Genomic DNA, 18943 nt, shown 5'->3' with positions numbered 1-18943 from the left:
CATTTTCAATCTTGGAAACAACCAAAAATCGCAGGGAACTACATCAGAACTGTACAGAGGCTGACAGAGCTGTATCACTTTGTGCTTCGTCAAATATTGCTGCACAAAATTCGATGCTGGCGCGTTATTGCAATGAAGAAGCCAATCACCGTTTGACCAAAACTGAGGCCAAAACTAGTTTTCGGTATTCCAAGATCACCTTCTAGTTCTCGCACAGTCAATCGACGATCTTCGTTGGTCGCAAGTCGCACACGTTCGACATTATTAGGTGTTGTTGTCGTGAAAGGCCGCCCAGAGCGTGGGTTACTATCAACAGATGTACGGCCATCTTTGAACCGCTTATACCACTTCTTGATTTGTGTATTGCTCATACACTCGTCCACAAATACCTTCTTCATCATTTCGATGGTCTCCGCACAACTCTTTTTGAGTTTTAAGCAAAATTTGATGCAAATTCGTTGCTCCGATCTTTTTGTCATTTTTTACAACAGCAGAATGCGATGAACGTAAGAAACGCTTCGTAAATAAATGCACGTTGCACGTGAACTAAGGCGTCCCGATGAAAACTGCGATATCGTGGGAGTTCGTAAAGCTTTGCAGTTGATAATCATACCCGACAAATGACGCTAAAATTGTCAGGTGCGAAGAAATTAAAGAAAGTCGGATACTTTTGGGACAGACCTCGTATATTGCCCAAAAGCAGTCAAAATGACTGCATTGTGAAAGAATAACTAATGTGTAAAGAAATTTGTTTAAAATTAATTTTTAATATTTTGTATATTATTTACAGTTATATAACAAGTTATTGACCACCTTCGTCAAATTTTGACCACGTAGTACTATTGGCAGCTGTTTCGGTCTCCTGAAAGGTCAGTTTCTTCAGCAGGGTCTGAACTACTTAGCACCTTACACCTTTTGCTGGGCATATTGATGACACTTTCATTTTCATCACTGGTGATCGACTCTTCATCGTTATCTTCACTGTCAGATGTTTCACTTTGAATATAATCCGCTTCATCTTCAGATTATAGTTCTGAATTTGTTGCATCTGATTCTATATCAGAGCACTCTTCACTTATGTTCGTTAGCTTTTCCAATAACTCACTTCTATTCGACATTTCTTTCATGAATTTAGGGCGCAAAAGAAATAAAATAAACAACTTGTTAGAACAAGTATCACTGCATAAAGATTCAAATAACAAGTACTACTTTAGCTTATTGAGCAACTGCAACTTATTAAGTATACGCCCAAATCAACAATTTATCATGTGACGGTAATCGAATAAAATAAAAACTGTTATATCAATACAGGGCCGAACTGGTCATATAAGAAATTTACTCAATTCAATAAAAAGAGTCATTTGATTATTTACAATTTCCTAAACAGTCAGAATGACTGCTTTTGGGCAATATAGGTATAACACATATACATATATACCGGAAATGAAGGAGGGGGAAGGTAACTACAATTATTAATAAACGCATTTATATGTTGTACAAAAAGTCACAAAATTCTAAGAAATTGTGTCATTATATACGTAATTGTTTTTCTAATTGAAATTAAAAAGCAGTCAAAATGACTTCCTTGAGCAATCTAGTGTTGAAATGATATCGCTGAAGTAATTTAACAATTATTGTGTGAAATGTCAAGAAATTAATTGTGGAGAAATTCAATTTGGAGAATAATTTTAAGTTAAAATGTGGAAAGTGTCTTTTGATATCTGTTAATAGAAATAATGTTAATATTGTATTTCGCAGTGCAAAACTATTAAATATTTTTCCAGTTCTCTGTGTTTCGTTATTGTAGAAAGGTTAATTATATATTATTTTCAATATCGTTTCTAATTTAAATACGAGCAATTGTTGATTCAGAGACATTGCACTTCGGTATTTCAAACAATAGATTTTCATATTCAATATCACAATACAGTGCAAACGTTTACACTGTAGCATTCATGCTAAATTACATATTATACGTAATGCTATATTGTACTGCGCTGTGCTGCAATTAATCTTCTGTAGAACGTTTCCGCTTGAAAAGCAAACAGGATGCGATTTTATAAACAAAAGTGTCCGCATTATGAAACACTCGGACAGTAAAATATTTTCTGGGAATATTCAAACAGTGAATAAATCTTAATTTTCAAAATTTAGATATATTAATCACCAAGTGTATTTTAGACAGTCAATTATGATGCAAATCATTGTAATGTTTCACATTTAACTGTCTTTTCATCTTCTTAGATCTTTAATTCAATAATTAATTACTGTACATTTTTTACCTTGAGCTTATAGAATTTAGAGTAATCTGAAATATCTGTTTTTGTAAAGAACATGATTTCTGTAACAATTCTATTGTATGACAAGTTTTGTCCGGACAAAGTAGGTAACATATTTAAACTTATTGTGTTATAATTTAAACAACTGTTTTACTATCTTATTAGATTATGAATTACTTTTCAACAATGACTTGAATTTTTTAGATTTACGCTATAGAAAATGAAATATTATACTAATTCTGGAAAGTTGAATGTAATCTTTCAATTTCTAAATTTCTAAATTTCTCAATTTCTAAATTTCTAAATTCATAGAAATTTATTATTTTCTTAATAATTTCTGAGTTTTCAAACAATTTTTATCTAAAAGGTTATTACAACTTTTCTACTGTCATAAAGTTGAAGTTCGTCCTCCGGCAGATAAAAGTTTCTTCTTATTTTATACGATAACTTACATGTACAAATCTTTTCTTTAAATGTCACATATACTTTTCATAAATTCATATGTTTTTTACGGAATACAGACAAAAAATCGCTAACTAAATTGCACCTTCTAACACTAGATTTAAGTACGAAAGGTTTATTCAAAATAATTGTTCAAATCTTTGACTAACAATCGAACGTAGTGAGGCTTCTGGAATAACTCGATCTGCATTTGTTCGTTTGTTTGTTTGTCTGTATCACTCAGACTGCAATTATGGGTCTTTTGACTTGAAATTTTGAGAGTAACTCATTAGACATCCGTTTACTATATAGATTTTGGCGACATCTTACAACAGGAACCTGTTGTCATCAACGTCGATCGTCATCAAATAGATAAAAAACAGTGTTTTGGTATCGTTTTCAATCATTTCCAACACATGGAAACACGTTAAGAGCTCTGTAACTCATCATTGACGATAATACTTCTAAAAACCTTTACATCTCATTCTGCTTCTACCTATATGTTTACAGTTGGTACTCCAAATTTTAAATGCATATTTGAAATCGAGTGAAGGCACCTGGTTTGTAGAGCCAATAATAAATATTAGAAAATATTATAAAAATTAATGGTGCATAAGAAATTGCAGGCTTGGTATCTTTCTTTCACGAAATCATTACAAATTTCGAAGGTAATAATACGGAATAGAAAAATTCTTTCCCTAATATTTGTCCTAAACAAGCGACGTAAACATGATAACATTCTTGGAAAGTGTTCCTTCTTGTAATCTCTTGCGACTAAGTAATGAATGCCTAGCTGATAAAGTCTCACTCGCACCGCGGATTAACCAGCGACCGCATCACTCTTCTGCGTGCAGTTCCAACTTCCTGTAAACCCAAATTATACACACCTAAATGATGGATGGTTTCCCTTGCATTCCGAACACCATGAACTCATTCTATTGGTCCGACATAGTTTGCTTGGAACTTTCATTTGATAGCTATTGTTTGCATCTGCAATTATGCGTAAAAAACATTTTGTTTGCAGTAAAACGAACTTTACCGTCTTATTAAGATTGCAAAAAACAGTTATTAACCAGTAATTAAGCATTGGCTGCGAGGTCAGTTAGAAAGAAATTAGTTACATCGTGATGGAAAAAATAATGTTTCAATAAATTATTGGTATTTTAATCTTTACGATTATTTTGCTTTCTTATTGTGTCATAGTTTTGCTGTATTTCCTGATAAAGAATACTGAACAATTTAATATAAATAGGTGTTTCCTTCCTTTCAGTGAAGTTCCGTAAATTATTGAAATGTTTGATGTTTCACGTGATAATTATAGTTTTTTTAGAAAATTATATTTTATTGTATCATGAAGTTTTAAATATTATGAGACGATTGGGGATGAAAGTAACATATTTTTACATTACTGTATATTACACCAATTTACACCCGTAACTTTTGTGTACCACCAATGGCAAAATTAAGCTGATAAAGATAACAGTTATGAAGTACAGATTATTACAGTATCACATATCTTTTCTATTGCATAACATGTTGTAAGACAAGTAGATTTGTTAAAAATAAATTATTTTTACATAAGTAAGTATAAGACGTGATTACTTTGTTATCAGACGTTTCTATAACTTTGTTTTTAAATTTATAACAATTTTTTGAGTTTTTGTCAACTTATTCTACAAGCGTAGCAGAAGTAAAGTAATAAGATTTAAATTCAGGTAAAAAGGTTAAGGTTAAAATAAAGAGATTGCAGAGGTAATTGTGAAACACTTTCGCAATTGTTGTGTTATAAGTATGATTTCTTTGATTTTGTGGAAATTAAGAACTTGTGAAATGCCTAAATAGTTTTATAACCTCAAAATTCGGTACTTCGTTCCGTGGGTATTATATAAATAATTATATATAATAAATAGTTTGTGTACTTCTGTATAGACACAAACGGGTTCAAAAATAACATCCTTTACATTTAGTCGATTTGTCAGTCATTTAAAAGTATAAAAACCATAAGCATGCCATAAGAAAGTATATTTATCGATCTATTATTTGACCTAAATTGCTATGATAATCAAAAAGCTGTAACTTTTGGCACAATTATTATTAGTATTACTTTTGTCGTCATATGTCAGACGAAGTAACATTAATCATTTTGTTGAAAATTAAGTAAAAATACGTTTTCTAAGTTAAATTGTATTGCTGTTATTTTTCTTTATTGATTTACTTGCAAATTCCTGAATATAGTATATATTCACATTTGTTTCTGTACCAGTTGACACAATTAGCCTCGATTTTACAATACATTCGATTCTACATGAATTCGTGTAATTAGCCTTAATTTTGCTTTTGTATTGTTGTAGAAGTACCGTTTGCTTTCAGTACATTCATTAATGTATTTTATATCAAAATGCAGTAATTTCGTTAATTGTAATAGCATGCAAATTTGCTTGAAATTAACGGAACGAAAAGAATTCAAAATTTACAATTTGTGCATTCTTACTATTCATATCTCTACTATTCATTAAATTGAATAGGTAATCAAATTAAAATGAATATATAGTTGAAGTCGAAATTAGCCTAATATTTATTCAAATTAATGTATTTTTCCTATATCTTAATTGAAATTAATTGATTTTGTAAATAAAACAGATCTAAAATTGAATACATGAGTGTCACCTACACTTTGTAATTTAAAAAATTGCAAGATAAGGATTCTTAAAAGAACGTTAATGAGGTACATTAACAAGAATTAAAGACGACGAAGTTTCCAGACCATCAGAGAAAACTATGCCCAGAAATGTACATCAAGTATTGTTTCAGGTAATTTTACAACATTCTATGAAAAAGTAGACCACAACGTTATACTGTAATATTCTCCATGATTGATGTACGATTATCTTCGTAGCAGTTGATTAAGTAGCAAAAGTAAGTATACAAAATTCTTAGAGGTAAATTTAAATACTTGTGGTTAAGGATTCTCTAATCGAATTCACGAAATATCGTGCTTAACTTAAACGTATCAAGCTAGGTCAAATGACCCCTTTCAAAATTTATTTAAAAATCATACATTCATTGTTATTATTTTTATTCATTTGACTTTCTGTAAATTCTTAAATCATCTGATTATTCAATTTCTCGCCTTTCGTTTTTCTCATAGCGTATTTTTTACCGAGAAAAATTCTTTATCTACCTTACGTACCACGAGGGGTCATTTGGCCCTATACGAAATTCACGTGTTTTTCTGCAGTTTTTCAACTGGAATTTTAGTTCTAAACTCAGATACACTTCTCAAGTTACAGCTTCATATATTTGAATGTGATATAACATGATATAATCTGACGTAACGCATAAGCAAAAAAGACTCTTATTGGAGATTCACAAGCAACGCTCTATCAAATTCGTTCTCTATAGCTAAATGAAATAGAAATGCAGTCGTATATTGAGAGTCAGAGAGTAAAGATCAGAGCCTGCAAGAATTCAAGTTTTAATCCGGTACCCTATAACTACACGTAACGCACACTACAGTTAGAATGTGATAAACCAGACTTGTATTTTCACTGCAATTGAATTTTGGGTTCAATTCTAATTATAATCTGTATCATCAAGGACTGCTGAAGGCAAAAGGTGTCTAACATTTTAACATTCTTTAGTTGTCTTAACTTTGTAGCAATAATTAGGCAACTGTGAATGACGTAACTAGAAAATTATAGGTTAAGGGATTAATTTGTATCGCTATTTTTCAGAAAAGTTTACATCACGAAATTTAAATGTAAATAATGGTGTACTTCAACTAAGTTTTATGAGTTACATAAATAATAAATTCCAATAATAATATATTACTTTACGTCATTTTTATAAATAAAACACCGTACAAATATCGTATAAATAGAACGCGTATTCAGACAACATGGAAAACAAATATCACTAACAAATAGTACGTATGTAAATATTAAAATACAATTAAAAAATCTACCATTTTTCTATATTTATGTAAAAATCTATTACTTTTATATATTTTGTGTAGTTTGGAAACCAGTTTTCAACTTTATTGATTTGTTCATTGTATTGTTTAACAATGGAGAGTCTTTATTTTCTTAACGTATTTGTACAGCGCTATTTTTGTTTTTGATTGAAATTGCATTCTGTACAATTACATTTGCCAGCTAAGATATTGATTTACTGTTATAGATATAGTTCTGGTTGATTTCGTTATGCATCTATTCAAGTTAAAGTTATTAGTTTGGAATTATGAATTAGTGAAATGCAAATGTATTTTAAAGAAATACCTTTAAAGTGAAATATAAACCGTGTACGCAATCGTCATAATATAATTATTATACTATATTATTTGCGCCTAATTGCGCAATAAACTTGTAACGTCTTAATTTAGTGTATTTACTGTATGACCTGTATTGCATATGTCTATTACTATCACTTACTGATAGTAATAGTAATAATAATTTTTGATGTTCAAATTTATAATTAAGGACAGTCATTATAGAAAATTTGGTTGTCAAAGTTTAGCTATTATTAAATTTAGTTATTATTATAAAGAATTTATTGTTATTCTACATTTATAGCAAGGTAATGACATTAATGACCACAATGCAGTGAAATCGTCGAATGAATTTTAATATCTTACAGGGTTATACAATCTTAACTGTTATGTAATTTGAAGTAATTATGTATTCGAAGTGCAATTACATAATCACTTGTCCAATGTGGGAACACAAACTGTTCCACTGTTGTCGACAAATTCAAAAATATCTACTCCTTAAAAATTGCAATTAAGTCCGATTAAAAGCAAAAAATGTTTGTTAAAATCAAAAGGAGCTTTTTTAGAATGCATATTTTATTTCGAATTATAGAGCATTTATTGTGGTTTTACAATAGTGGTTTCTCCACCATCTACATAGATTTTTAATATGGATTTACTGGCTATTTCGTCTGTTACGCGCACGATAAAAAATTACGGAAAATTTCGAACGCGTGACTGCGGCGTTTTACGACGATAGAGTGGATTGGTTGTTAATGAATTGTAAATACTGGTTAACTTGAAAATAACAATTTAATGTTCAAACACTTAAACTAAAAAACAAGATTGTCTATGTAATGTAAAATGTTTCCGGATTCGTGAGTATAAAAAAGTAAACTGTTGAAATTGTAAAGTTCGTAAATGTAAAAATGTTTCTAAGTGTGACTGTGAAAATTCTGCAAAGATTGTTCTTGACTGTTCGGAAGATTTTTTGAGAGTGTTCCTTCAGAATTTGTTCCTGAGAAAGAAAACTAGGAAAACTAAGAAAATGGGGTGATTGTCCTGATTGGCTCTTCTGTGTGACAATAATAATGCTTAAAAATGGATATCACCCTACCCTGTGCGTCTTTAGCGCGATCCGTCGGTATGTCGTGTGGAGGTGGAAAAAAGAAAGTGGACGTAAGGCAGAATTTCTGTTGGGTTGTCAACAAGGGGACCTGGCTAACTTCTCCTAGCTCCTGTCATAGGACCCTCAGGAAATTCACATTTATAGTATTGGCAATTAACTGTTGAGACCGTCAAAAGAACATGGACATACAAATCGTAAATTTAAAAATACAAAAAGACTCTCAAAAACAGCTCTGGTACTTGCATGCCATAAACGCGCTAGCAATATGCAAGCCAAATGTTAGTCCCGTGTACAAATTGCTAGCTGCCTTCGTGAAAAGCAACCCCATCGTAAATCTAATGTTTCTAAAGATTTTGTACGAAAAGAAACTTTGAATTTATACAGCGAAACATTGACGATTAATTTTACGAATAAAGATTAATTTGAAAAAGAAACTAATACCGTTTCATATCAATATTTAATAATTTAGTCTTTTTGAATTATTAAGATCATATACGTAATAAAATTGGTTATTTTATAGCCTGATCCTCCTCTTTATCACGAAAACTATTTCGCTCTATATCAATCTAATTTCAAACCTATATTTCATACCATCGTTCGCTGCATTGCACGTTAAATATATAAGGTGTTCCAAAAATTGTGGTACAGATGAAAAAGTAATAACATTGCGCGCAAAAATATAGCGAAAATAAAAAGTAACATTGTTTAAAATTCACATTCTTTTTAAAAAAGAATTGAGTACAAATTTCTTAATATATCTGTAAAAAAATTTATCTCAAATGAAGTAATAACTTTGAGAACTTTTTTGATGATTTAACAATTAAAGCGCTTCATATCAATAATTGTAATATTTATGCAAATAAATATGAGTTGAAATAATGTTCAAACTTATCATTGATCACCATTTCTCACGACATTGCTGCTACACTAATGCATAGCGTAATAGATTCGGTTAAAAATATAATACAGATTAATAAGAACACAGTAAAAGACACTAATTAATAATAACATATTAATAATTTTACCGGTATTAATAATTGCGTTGAGTAATTCATTAACCCTTTCGCTTCCGCTTATAAGCGGCGCACACAATATGATCTGTGGGTACGAGCGCCGCTTATAAGCGGCGTGCACAATATGACTTGTGGGTACGCCCTTCTGTTCAGTTGCAGTACTTCGGCGGACTGGACAGCCGAAGCGAAATTCGCTAGGTACTGAATTGTAAAATTTTTATCTTCATTACTGTAAATAAATTTTTTAACAAATATTTTACAGAATTTTTACAAATAAAATAGGCAAGGAAGCCGAGTGTGAAAAAACGTTATTGTTGTCTTTCTATTTACTTTGCGCCTAGTAACACCATCTGGTTATATGTATTACAATTTTTGAAACAGCTGGTATTTTTCTTCGACGGAAAGCAACTACGCGTACAATCTACTTTCCGCGCAATTGCCAACGATGCTATTTCACACAGTATTAATGGATCATCAGCGGTATCATGCCATTTCTATTGAATGGAATCCAATCACCGAAAATTATTTGACCATCCTTCGTGCTACACGGTCATCATTAATTTTCTGCGACGGTTAAAGCGACAAACTTCGTTGCAATTTACAATCGGCCTTTCATCCTTTTGACGGTGCTAAAATGGTATTTCTTGGGCGCCGATGCGAGACTGAATTAAGTCCTCGAAAGCCGAATTAACGGAGCATGCAAAATGCGTGGTGTCACGCGCACACGCACACACACATGCGTTAACGCAGTCCCGCGTGTACTGCATGCTACTAGCGTTAAAACGTTGGAATTAACATAGCTCTAGCGTTTGTGCTACAATGGGATTAATTCCCGAGAGTTTCGGGCTCGACTAACGAGTTTATACCAAGATCGCGGAAGGAACGACGAACGCCTTTACTCCTTTCGAAGCGTTATGTTGTACACGCCCTCACAAACCCCCGTCGCCTTTGTATTGTTTCCATTTTCGCCGTTCCTTGAGCAGAGTTTTGTTCCTCGTTTTAGCAGGATAATGCTTGATGGTCTGAATTTAATCACGGAGAAATTGTCAAGGCAGTCGAAGGCTTACTTTTCAACGTCGCACAATACCGACAGTGACATGAAACGAGTTAATTCCCGAGCGAGTCAATGATATAACCTAATGCTCGATGAACTCACGAAGGATACGAGCCATACAACGAATTTTCTTAACATCAGCCGAAATGACTGGTTTTATAATTTTATTTCAAAATTCTTACTTCATGTTACATTTTCCTCCTCGGTCATCTAATAAACTTTGCAGCTAAAGAAATGAATGTTTTCATCTAAAGAAATTTTTCTTTACTTATTCAAAATCGAAATAATTTTGTATCGTGTGTAATTAAATCAGTATTAAAAAAACTGGTGAAAGTATAAAAGGGTCCTATAATCTGTTTATCAAAATAGTATTAACTAGTTTCTTTGTTTTGTTTCACACATTTTCAGAATTTTTACTGCATATTGTTCAATATGATGGCGATAATTATCAGAAAAATTCAGGTTCGATTGTCATATTAATGCAATGAATTTATTCCAAAATTAGTCGTTCGTTTTATGTGGATTGAAGACTTTGTTACGAACGTCATGTTTTATTATAATATTCATGAAAATCTAAAGCGGATGTGATTATGTGTTAATGTTCAAGGACCTTTGAAAAGTTCACTTTGTTTACGTAAATACTGCCAAATAGAGTACTGTAATAATAATAATAGAATTATCACCTCTTATAACATTTGTAAAAGATATTTGTAAGGAATGCGACAAATTGTAACGTTTTTTACCTAATAGTTCATTTCGTATTATAAAAATAACTTAAGTAATTTAAAAATGAAGTAATACTCTATGCAAGAAATTCCTAGTCTGTTTCTTATCCGAAAACATGAAAATACAAAGCAAAACCTTAGAATTTAAAACGAGCATGATGTAGAAATTTTTTATCTTTCTCTTTCTCTCACTATTTCTATTTCTATTGGACAATAACCAAAAAAGTCACGGTTTCGCAGGTGACGTGATAAGAATTCTTGGGACATGGTATATCCAATAAATCATTCGTTTTGGACGTAAACGCTTGCCATTTCTAAATATGATTTCATAACTGGTGGAATCTGATCGAATCCGACTGGCTCGATAAGCATTTTATTCGATGGGGAAGGTCGGCAGATGATAGGAAAAATCGTAGCCAGCCTCGTCGTCAAATTCTCAAATCGAAAACGCCTGTTCCCGTGATTCAGTTTCAGAATTCAATAACTTCAGTTATTATGTTCAATATATTTTTTATTGTTAAATCAAAAGATTTACGCGAACATTATCCGATAACAGACCGTATTCGAAGGAAATTACGAAGATTATTAATATAGATTGTTGAAGAGGGTTTTAGAAGCAATTGAAGGAATTTGTCAAGTTTAATAAATGGATATTTGAAGCTACTGTTTGACATCTGCTATTTTTGTGAAGACCCTGTATCTTACAGCTTTCTTTAAAACTTACATGAAAAAATAATACATATATTAATATATGTATTATTAATTATTATATATTGACATAAAAACATTGGCATTAACATTAGTTAAAACATTGACTGTATCTTTTGTTTAATGGATGTTAGAGATATAGATATGTCTCGTTCAACATTTATAAATAATTTTTAAATATTTCGTATTTCCCAGGAATAATGTAAGATTTAAACAGTGCCCCAAGTGTAATATGATTTAGACGAACTAATTATTTATTTATTTTTAAAAGATGTAATTCGTTGCCAGATTAAATAATACAGGAACGTTTTAGAATTAACGAATTTTGAGTCTTTAAGCGACTTGCTTGTTTTAGATATTTATCACGGCTTTTTTTGAAATGTGTAATGATTGTAATTCAGATAAAAAATTAATGTATTTGTTACTTTATGTTTTATGTTTTATGTTTTATTAATTGATTATTTATTTTCCTCCTTTTAATTTCAACATAAGTGAGTATTATACAGTGGGTGCATACAGTATAAAAAGTTCCATATTTTATAACTTTAACCGATGGAATAGAACAGTCATCTTTATTATAATGTTACAATGCTACAATGTATTGTAAAACAAATTATATAATATAATTTATCTACTCAGCGTATATCACTTATATGAACTTTTTATCTTGCCACTATTTGAAATATTTAATAATAATAAAGAAGGTATTTCAAGTGAAATTTCAAGACTTTCAAATCTTATTGTAAAACTTCGCAGTTTATTTAAAAACTATATCTCTACCTTGGTCGAAATATTACAGCATTAAATAGTATAAATATCTTGTATGTTACATATGTTAACTCAAATTCCTGTACTTCGAGACAGTCGCACATCTGTAACAACCCTGGAACCTAAGTTCAGATAGTTACAAGCGCTAAAAGGTAAAGAGCGGCTTTTACCCCTAAACGACTCGATTTCGCAAATAAAGATTGTGGGATTCGTGTGATGTGCGGTTAAGGAGTGAAATCCACAGGTCAATATCTTTCAACAATAAGATTTATTCAATAAAACGATAAAAAATGAACCTAACAAATAACAATAACAACAAAATAAGAAAAGTATATAGATTATAAATGATTAATTAGAATAGAGAATCTAAATAGATCTTGAAATAATAATAATAATAGAAATAATAGAATTTAAACTCGCTGGTTAGTACTTTATATTGGATCGTGTCTAAATCGGATCTCTGATAAAGCAAACTTCGCATTTGTAATATTAACTAAATTTGATATTCCTCCTATATATATTTGATTCTCGTGTTCGAAGCTATCGCAATGACAAGATTTTACTTGATTAACACATTTATAAGTTATAATGAATCTTACCTAAGTGTAATTCGATTTCTAGATTTATATAAATGAAATTTTACAAAATTTATAATGTTGGCGCTTTGTAATCTACCGCCGCGAGGAATTCGATCTAACAAGGGACATCACCAAGGTGTCACACGCGGATTTTAATGAAATTGACATATGTTGTAGCTTCACAAAAATCATTTGACACGTATTTTTTTAAATCTGCGGACATCCATGTTGAGGGGGTGAAAATAGCCCTCAAAGTTTGGGGTTGAAAACAAATTTTCCTTAATATCTCGGAAACTAGAGGGTGTAGGAAGGTGAATTTTTTTTTAAATTGTGTAGGTTTTAGTCAGGAACTTAGTTAGTGACAAATATTTCGGGAGAAATTATTTATTTAAATAATATATTAAAAAATTGGACTTTTTTTTCAATTTTTCACCCTAAATGCAGTTCTACTTTTTTGTAGATTTATATTCGAAAAATATGCATCAAAATAGGGGATACGTGTTTTTGAAATTTTTTGTTCATTTTGTTTAGCAATAATTATTATATATACAATTTTCTCCTACTTTTTACGGAGAAATGATTTGAGATTTGTTTTCGAAGAAGGTGAGCCCTTTTTATACGATAATTTGTCACGTTTTTAACAATTAGACAATATCAAATGTTTATTGTTCCATCGGTAGCCACGAAAGGTCCAGCGGGCAGGTATAAATCCATCGCGGTACCAATCGTCGCTATACAGAACATAGATTTCTATCGGCAATGAAACTTTTAGCCGAACGTACAAGTTTATTTATATGACTTTTAATAATTTGGACGGAAATGTTCCTCGTTTAGATGATTCGGTATCTCTGAAAAGAGCTGGAGATTTGAGCAGTGCGCTGCTGTTCTTTCTTGGTTTTTTATACGTTGCTAAAGTGGAAGTGGGAAATTTCAGAAATTTGTATTGGTCGTCGTAATCCGAACAAGGGTAAGTAAATTATTTCAAAATATACTGTTGCAGGAAAGTGTGTATAAATGAGTATATGGCAATTGCATTATTGTTTTCCTTTTTGAACATTTGTAAAATTTATTTTTTATAAGTGTGAATGTTAATCCCATTAATGTTATTAACATTTTAATGAAAATATGTAACTCTAATAAGCAGGAAGCACACATAAATCGAAACAAAGTTAAACTGGATCAAAACATAATAGATGCAATTCATATGTATAAAGAATGGGCATATACAGATATATAAATGCAGTAAGAGATTATATTTAATGACTGGACGTATGTCTAAATCTTGCCAATTTTTGCGAATTAAGAGGAAATAGAACAAGCTTTTCCTTAAGAACCTGCCAATATATTTTTGTTCCGTGTGAATCAGAAAATACTGTTTTGCTTCTTGATTCATGGAAAAGATATACCGAGAACAAGTTATGTCGATCCTAGGTCAAAAACAGTTAAAAATACCAAAAAATACCCTATCGTTTGTTCAACTATTTGACGTCGATAGGTTTCGAAGTTAAAAAAATTTTGTTCGAAAAGTTTCTAATCCTTTAGTTTTATTGAATTTAGATACAAGTTTACTCACAAAAGACAATGTAATACAAATTGATAAAGCTAAAGTTGAATGCTTGCTTCTGGAGATTATGCTATATAGTGTGCACAATAATCAAATTCAATGAAGAAATTCATTATTAAAAGTCAAATAAATAAACGTATACCTCCGGCTAAAAGTTTCATTGGCCATAGAAATCTATGTTCCGTATTACGACGACTGGTACCGCGGCGGACTTATACCTGCCCGCTGGACCTTCCCTGGCTACCGATGGAACAATAAACATCTGATATTATCCAATTGTTAAAGACGTAACAAATTATCGTATAAAAAGGGTTCACCCTCTTCGAAAACAAATCTCAATTCATTTCTTCGTAAAAGGTAAGAGAAAATTGTATATGTAGTAATTATTGCTAAATTACAATAAACAAAAAATTCCAAAAACACGTATCCCCTATTTTGATCCATATCTTTAGTATACAAAGCTGCAAAAAAATCGAACTGCATTTAGGGTGAAAAACTGAAAAAAAAAGTCCAATTTTTTAATATATTATTTAAATAAATAATTTCTCCCGAAATATTTGTCACTAACTAAGTTCCTGACTAAAAACTACACAATTTAAAAAAAAATTCACCTTCCTACACCCTCTAGTTTCCGAGATATTAAAGAAAATGTGTTTTCAACCCTCAACTTTGAGGGCTATTTTCACCCCCTCAACATGGATGTCCGCAGATATAAAAAAATACGTGTCAAATGATTTTTAAAAAGCTACAACATATGTCAATTTCATTAAAATCCGCGTGTGACACCTTGGTGATGTCCCTTTAAGTGAGATTCTCTAAGCGCACCTAAATACGCTTTCGCAAAAATTAGACAGATTTATTGTACTATCTAACGTGGTGTAGTCGACTACGGAAAAGACGCTTAAGTGAGAACAGTATTCTTTTATTAATTCAAATGATCAAAATTTATCTGAATCTGAGGAACTACCCTTCGGAACAATTACTCTTATGATTTGACTCGACAACTAAATGGTTCATGACCCTTTTAGCCAAAACGAATACTGACATCCGAAACCAGATCGCTTAATTGGGGAGCTCTGCGTTAACCAGCTACTAAAACCACCCAACGATACCAGAATCAGGTGAACAATATAAGTTCGACAGGGCAGCAAATCAAATGACTCTAATTGTAAAATCGTAATTGCTGAACTGCCACCCAAAAGACACGGGCTTCAGAGACCAAGCCGCTCAAATAGGGAGCCTGCTATTCGCTGGCTACTAACTACCCAGAGCGAGCTCCGAGAATCTGATGGCGCGTTAACAATTCGACCAAAAATCAAATATGAGTAGTTGAGAGCTATCGTTTCGATATCTTAGCCTTTCTTGGTGCTAAGTATAGCTCTCTCCCGAAGGAGTTTCAGATACGAGATCGTTTGAATGGGGAGCTCTGCGTTAGCCAGCTACTAAAACGACCCACAACCAAGTATCCAAATGGCGTATACTCGCTTGACCAATTAAGTATCAAGATTCGTTGCGGCTCTTGTCAGCGAAAATTGTTCTGAGTTCTTATTCTTATCAGAGAGAGTTGTGACTAGCTCGACTTCGAAAACTGTTCTGATTTTAGACGGGTTTCGCTCGCCCTTTTATACTCGCAGGTATAAATATATAGGTATATTATATATATATATATATATATATACATACTGATTACCGACTGTCGAATTTGATAGATATGGTAATAGATACCTAATGTACTGTCGATAATTGGGTATTCTAATCGGTGGATAGAAGATTGTCGTGATGATGCCGGTAGAAAAAGAAAGGTTTCCCCCAGGGTCGTTACACATCTTTAAAAAAAATCTCTGAAGTACAGTAGTTTGATTACTCACTATACATCGGCACGATTGGAGTTAAATAAAGCTTCTAGGTGAATTTCAGCAAACGACGAAGCATCGAAAAATTGGCTAAAGAAACTGGTTGGAAACGAAGTCACGGGTATGTGGCAATAAGCGCATTCCCGAAGAGCGGGATTCATCCGTTCACGGATTACTCTGGAACAGATTCTCTATTTCCAAGGCAGTGCGGCTCGATGATACGTCGAATGGCTTTGCTTTCTCCCCCTGAACCAGGCTAAATTGCGTCTGTCAAATCCGCTCTGTAAGTCTTTCCTCGATATTACAGATTCCGTAAGCGACATGGAGACACCCCAAGCGACGCCGAGCAATTGCTCGCAACCACGCTCCTCGAGAAAACGGTTTCGTTCAGTTTGCTCGTTCTTACAATCAGCATAACATTGCTTCCGGCGTCGCTGTCAGACCCCCAATCGCATTACTCGATGCTCGTTCCGGCTAACCCCCGACTTCGACACGTGCATCGGTTACTTGGCACGGACCTGCCTCCTACACTCCCGCGGAAAACTTTCAATGAGACCGTCAAATCTTTGAAAAGTTTCCTCGCCGAGAACGGAACACGTTATCATTCACCTGACTTGACAAACACTCGAATTCAACCGCACCAGCGAACAGAATGAAGAATGCTTGATGGAATGGTTTGATAGTTAATGTACCAAAAAATGGTTGATAGAAATGGTGATTAATTATGAGATAAAATTCAACTTTCTTCTCCCTGCAGTCGATGCATGAATATTTGCAAATGAAGTCCAACTGTTCACGTTTTATGGTGTTCAAAATGTTTAGTTTAATCCCACACAGGTTTTCGTTTCTTATAGCTACATTTGCAGGATGTGACACTTTACCATTTGACTAATTAGAAAATGTATGTTTGTTTTGTCTTTATGAAACATACACTGGATTGTCAATCTCTACCATTATTCTAGTTTTTAACAATATAGCCAAGAGCAAATTTAGCTTTCCTAGAAGGAATATTGTAATGAAAAGGAAAAAAATTCTCTCACTCATTGATTTTTGAGAATTTGAATGATTATGAAAGAGTTATGAACTTTAAAATTTACGAGTTTGGAGATCTAAGATTTACATATAGAGATTCGAATATATGTACATAGATTGGGGGATATATAAATTTGGGAATGTAGTGATTTGAGTATACTTTTGGAAACATAATAATCTGCAAATATAGAAATATAGAGAAGTAGAAATTTGGAGACATAGAGTTATGAGAAGGTAAGAATATGAAGATATAGAAATTATCTTCATACTTCCTTACGTAGAATATGCCGAAGAATTGATACGAGTAACTAAAAATATGTAATTCCATTTTTTTTATAGAACATTACCTTGGCGAAAAAAATGAAATTGTAGGAAACTAAACCTCTACTAATTCACGGTATTTCCACCCAAATTAGACATAGTGAGGAATTATATTTACAGCTGTGTGTTGTAGAAAAAAATATTAATACATAATAACTTTATAAAAAAAAATAATTCTATTAAATATTTGTACACGATTATCCTACGCTATTTCTAATTATATCCAACAATTTTATGTTACACTGCAACATACATTATTGAGAACGATCCAGTATGGTGCAAAATTTTTTCTGACAGATTCAGTACGTGTGAAAAGACCATACGGAAACGATAACACGGTCTTGAAAAGGTTTACATAGCGGAAAGATGGGTAACGCACGATTTCACGAACGATCAAAAACGACAATCCATAATGGATCTTTTCAAAGTATGTATTTTCTGTATTCACGAAAACGTTACTTCCAGTTTCTGTTGTGGAACGTAAAATGCAGATTTCTTCTGGGAAAGGTAAATAAGAAGTATTCATACTTTTCTAGAAAAGTATATTTTCCCTTTACTTTCTTTCAGGGAAAACAAATCATTTCAGTCATATATTTACGTCAATATTACAAGTTCATTTGCATTTTAAAGTTTCTGATATAAATTACGAGGTCAGAGACGCTTCAGGAAGAAGATAGTCAAATAAATTTTTCAGACGAAGGAAACACTGGATCTCTACCCGTTTGTTCTTTTTGCTGTAGGAACGTTAAATGCGTTCATTCGACCATGGGAGAATGTGACCCTATGGAAGCGAGATTCATCCAGCTCTTTGATCCTGCTTTCACCTATATTTTCCTAGAATGTAGTCTGCACACGATTTTTGAACCAAATAAAAAAGACATTTTCTTGCTTTCGATATATTGTCATTGCTTTTTTTAAACGATTGCTGCGTTTTTCCTCCAAATTCAAGAAAAATATCTCTTTGAACAATTCTGAAACTTTTCAAACCTCGACAAACATCAGAGTTTGAAACGTTATTTTTTCATTAATCACAGGAAGATTGTATCGGATTTTTTTGAACTTTCAGAATACGTTTATAACAATTTCTACGAGTTTACATTTATCATTTCACTTTTCTCTGTTATATTTAATACGAATTTTCGAAACAAGAAAATAAAATACTGAACGAGAACAACGGGGCAATATTTTTAGCGTTTCTATATTTCATCTTAAAAATGTCACATCGTTCGAGC

General features: G+C 32.1%; 1 long non-coding RNA gene across 1 annotated transcript in view; it reads left to right on the top strand.

Moving 5' to 3' along the window:
- Positions 1–18606, top strand: part of LOC143265257 (uncharacterized) — a 35230-nt gene extending 16624 nt beyond the window's left edge. Inside the window, exons 2-3 of the long non-coding RNA XR_013039626.1 lie at positions 18009–18218; positions 18279–18606. This is a non-coding gene — a long non-coding RNA (uncharacterized LOC143265257). The remainder of the gene's footprint in view (positions 1–18008; positions 18219–18278) is intronic.
- The last annotated feature ends 337 nt before the right edge of the window (positions 18607–18943 follow it).

Source organism: Megachile rotundata, chromosome 10, assembly GCF_050947335.1.
Source record: "Megachile rotundata isolate GNS110a chromosome 10, iyMegRotu1, whole genome shotgun sequence".
NCBI classification, from domain to species: domain Eukaryota; kingdom Metazoa; phylum Arthropoda; class Insecta; order Hymenoptera; family Megachilidae; genus Megachile; species Megachile rotundata.
The sequence above is the reverse complement of the archived record's forward strand: the minus strand, read 5'-3'. Positions and strand labels throughout refer to the sequence as shown.